A 5,056-nucleotide genomic window follows, 5' to 3' on the forward strand; every position below is an offset into this window, starting at 1 on the left:
GAAGGGTGTGTTTTATTAAGTATCCGGTTCTAGTTGTCATAAGGTCGAGGTACAACTCCAAGTCGTCCTGTTACCGAAGATCACGGCTATTCGAATAGATTAACTTCCCTGCAGGGGTGCACCACATAACCCAACACGCTCGATCCCATTTGGCCGGACACACTTTCCTGGGTCATGCCCGGCCTCGGAAGATCAACACGTCGCAGCCCCACCTAGGCACAACAGAGAGGTCAGCACGCCGGTCTAAATCCTATGCGCGCAGGGGTCTGGGCCCATCGCCCATTGCACACCTGCACGTTGCGTACGCGGCCGGTGAGCAGACCTAGCAACCTCCCTTACAAAGGAAGTTGCGTTAACGCAGTCCAACCCGGCGCGCGCCGCTCAGTCGCTGACGTCAAGAAGGCTTCGGCTGATACCACGATGCCAGGATACCCATAACTACTCCCTTGTAGATGGTTAGTGCGTATAGACCAAATGGCCAGACTCAAATCAAATACCAAGATCTCGTTAAGCGTGTTAAGTATCCGCGAACGCCGAACAGGGCCAGGCCCACCTGTCTCCTAGGTGGTCTCAACCTGCCCTGTCGCTCCGCCACAAAGATCCACACAGAGGGCCGTCGGGACAAAGGTCCTTTCAGCCCCCAATCCGTGAATCACTCGCGGGTACTCTTCGAGCTGACCCGACTTTAGTCACCATCTGTATAGTATGTAAGTATGTATAATATATGCCCGTGATCACCTCCCGAGTGATCACGGCCCTATAGTATAGCAAGGCAGACTGACAAGGATGTAGGGCCAATGATGATAAACTAGCATCCTATACTAAGCATTTAGGATTGCGGGTAAGGTATCAATGACTGTAGCAATAATGACAGGCTATGCATCAGAATAGGATTAACGGAACGCGGTAACATGCTACACTACTCTAATGCAAGTAGTATAGAGGAGAATAGGCGATATCTGGTGATCAAGGGGGGGGGCTTGCCTGGTTGCTCTGGCAAGAAGGAGGGGTCGTCAACTCCGTAGTCGAACTGGGCAGCAGCAGCGTCGGTCTCGTGGTCTACCGGAGAGAAGAGGGGGAAGAAACAATGAATACAATGCAAACAAATGCATATCGATGCATGACATGACAAGTAACGATGCTAGGTGGGCCCAATCGCGGTAGTAGGTGATACCGACGAAGGGGGGAAACATCCGGGAAAGTATTCCCGGTGTTTCGCGTTTTTGGACAGATGAACCGGAGGGGGAAAGTTGCGTGTTTGATATGTTAGAGGTGTGTGGTGGACGAACGGGCTGCGTATCCGGGTTCGTCTCGTCGTTCTGATCAACTTTCATGTAGAAAGTATTTTCATCCGAGTTACGGATTAAAAGATATGATTTTCTAAAGATTTAAATCATTTTCAGGAATTTAGTTAATTATTTAAATCCAACATTATCCAGAATAGTAAATGATGACGTCAGCATGACATCAGAGTGATGTCAGCATGTCAACTGGTCGGTTGACCAGTCAAACCAGACAGGTGGGTCCAGTGGGACCCACATGTCATTGACAGGGTACTAACAGGGTTTTAAAACTAACTAAATAGGCTAATTAGTGGGTGGGGCCCGGTAGTCAGCGAGAGATTAGGTTTTAATTAACTTATTTAATTAATTAGCCAATTATCTATTTATTTTATTTGTTTATGGCATGGGCCCCGCATGTCAGTGCCACTGGGCTGCCCCGTCAGCACGTTGACTGGGTCAATCCAGTCAACGGGGCCCCCATGGCCCACTGGCAGTGACCCAGGGGGTGGGGGCCGCCTAGCCACGTCGGCGGACGGCGCCGGAACGACGCCGGCGAGGCAAAACGCGGCGGCGCGGCTCGGGCGAGCGTCGGATTTCGCCCATGGGGCACCAAATCGAGCGTGGCCAGGCCCTCTGGAACGGCCTCTTCGCGCCGCGTCCGGTGGAGGGGAGCACGTCGGCGGGGGTGGCCGGAATCGAGCGCTACAGGCTCGACGGCGGCGAGGTGGTTCGGGCGTGAGAGGAAGACGGCGACGCAGCGCGCGTCGGGGCTGACGGGAAGGCTAGGGCGGAGCTGCGCGACGCGCTGAGCACAAAGGGCTCGGCCCCGTGGCCATTTGGTCACCGGAAGGGCGCCGGCGACGCGCGCAGGCGGCGGCGCAGTCGGGTCCCCGGCGGGAAACACGCTAGGAGGCACGGGGAGGCTAGTGCGCGGGCGCGTAGGGCTCCGGTGAGCATCAGGAGCACGATGCCGTGCTCAGGCGAGCACGACAGAGGCCATGGCCACGGTGGCGAGGCGATCCGCGGCGACGTGCTCACGGCAACGGCGACGGGGCAGCTACGGTGCGCGAGGGGGCTAACGAAGATGGCCGGGAGATGGGGAGCTCACCGTGCGGCACGCAAGATGGCCCTTGGGTGGCTTAGTAGCTGCAGAAGGCGTCGCCGGAGTTGGTGAAGAACGCGGCAGCCGGAGACGTGGACGAAGGGGATCCGGTGATTCGGGGCTCCCCGCTCCAGCTGAGGCCTCCGGTGGACGAGGAAGACGATGGAGGCGTCGACGGACACGCAGGCGCGACGAGGCAATGGCTGTGGCTGCGCGATTCACGGCGGCGGTTCCATGGCGGTGTTCGGGCGTGGTGGGGGGAACGCGGAGGAGAGCGCGGTGGGTCTGGAGGGGAGAAGGAGAGGCGCGGGGGCCGAGGGCGAGTGTGGGGGCGAGTGGGAGGTGGGATCGAGGAGGCGGGGGGGGGGGCTTGCGATCTTATCCCCCCGCGGCGCCGACGAGGGGGGTCCGGTGGCGACCGTGCCCTGTAGCGGCGTGGAACCGAGGAATAGGGAGAGGGTGCGGTGCGGGGAGTTGCCGGTTGGGTGGCTGGCTGCTGGCCAGCTGGGCCTTTCGGCCGAGGGGGGAAGGGGGGGTTTTCTTTATTTTCCCCCTATTTGTTTTTCCCTTTAGTATTTTCTTTATTATTTCTTTTCTGTTTAAATTCATTTAAAAGTATTTAGGCATTTTATAAAAATGTGTTTACTTCACCATAATTACCGATGCAATATTTGGCAACCCTCGAACATTTTTGTTTTGACTTTTGAAAACTTTGGGTGTTTGTCGCTAATTCATTTTTGAATTTGCAAGGGTTTTGAACTACCACTTGATTAGCAATAGTAACGTAGATGACATGGCATCCTTAGGAGAGTTTTACTTTAGCATAATTGTCCGGGCATTACACATGCCCTGCCTGTCAGTCCTCCCCTTGAAGGTGCGCAGCTGATCTATCATGGACCTGAGCTATCAGCTCACTACATGCAAGTGCTGATGAAACCGCTGAAGCCTGGTCAAGCCCTGAGGACCAAATTCCTCGTGAAGGAATTGTTGTATTTTCCACGGACTATCTATCGCATTCTGACCAAGACATTGAGTCCAATCAAAGGCCACAACTTGAATGAAGGAGAGGTCATTGCCATCATAAAGAATCTGCTTTTCAATACCATCCATGGAGAGCCAATCAACTACCATGATTTCTTCATGAAGACTCTGGCAAATGTTGCATTATCGCCTTTTGAGTTGAAGCCTTACACTCCTTGGATTATGAGATTCCTCAGATCAAGGTCTTCAATAAATTTCAAGGCTGATTTGCAGAATCATGTCAGCTATTTGCCCCCAATTTAAGTCTTCAAGTGACCTATTTCCTCATCTGATGAAAAGGGCAAGGCACCTGCTGTTATCGATGAAGGCATTCGTCCATTGGATGGTCAGTTCCGCAAAGCTGCATCTTACTCCACCAATGATGACTCTGCCACTCATGACTCGACCGCCAATGCTTCAAAGCAACATCCTCAAGCCACAGCTCCAAGGGTATTGACTGATCGTGAGCTTCTCCCAGTCTTCACCATAAGGTCGATCGCAAGCACAAATGGGTCAAGCGTCAGTTTGGTTCAATTCTTTAGAACATGACCATCACTCAGAATCCACTGAAGAAGAACCATTACTACCTCCACGAAGTATTTAATTGCACCTGGGATGTTCTGTCTCATCTCTATGGTGAAGATGATCTTAACAAGATGGGCTTCAAGCAGGACTTTGACTGGCCTCAGCCACCTTGGAAGAAATTCAAGAAGGTCAAAGTTCCTCACTTGGTGGACAGCTCGTATTCTTCATCACGCGAGCCGGATGAGCATGAAGATTTGGATGACACTGCAGCAGGCCCTACTTCAACAACCGACCCCAACAACGCTGGCGCTCCTCCATCGACTCAGTGATGAAATTCTCCAGGGGCGTTAGTCCTCACTTTTCGTCCCTTTTGGTCATCTGATGACAAAGGGGGAGAAATTTGAGTTAGTATTCAAGCGGGTCTATTTATGTGGGCATTTTTTTGCTAAGTTACAACTCTCGTTCTTTTGAAGATTTATTGGATCGAGTTGTAAACTTAAGTCCGATGGTGGTCTGATACTTTTGCTATGTTCCTCTGCATGCTATTTTCTCATGTATGATAATGCACACATGCTGTATTACATCAGCCACCATATTTCATCATGCATTTCAAATACTTCATATCATATGTTAAATGCGTGTATGAATTGCAAGATATAGGGGGAGATCTTCATGACTCTACTCTTCAAATGTGCAATGCTTCAAAAGCAAAAATCCTCACTATTCACATCTTCAGTGGGAGTTCTTCTATATCTTGCAATCAAATTCCTCGATATCAGTATTTACATTTCATATGTTTATCCCCGTTGAAAACTTAACCTATATTATCATCAGTCACCAAAAAGGGGGAGATTGTAAGTGCATCTAGTGCCCCATAGTGATTTTGGTGTATTGAAGACTTATAGGTTAAGGGACTAATGCGTTTGTGTGTATACACATGTCTATAAGTCTATGAGGAGTTTGATATTTACAAAGAAAGTCCACCCCTAAAAATGAATGTCTTCAACTGAAGACTTTGGATCTCTGAAGACTTTCCGAAGACTTTGAAAGTGAAGAAATTGGTGTGACCATGAAGACTTGATATTCATGTGAGGAACATGAAGCGTGAAGACTTCTGTTTTCATAG

The sequence above is a fragment of the Triticum aestivum genome, chromosome 7A, assembly GCF_018294505.1.
Source record: "Triticum aestivum cultivar Chinese Spring chromosome 7A, IWGSC CS RefSeq v2.1, whole genome shotgun sequence".
NCBI classification, from domain to species: domain Eukaryota; kingdom Viridiplantae; phylum Streptophyta; class Magnoliopsida; order Poales; family Poaceae; genus Triticum; species Triticum aestivum.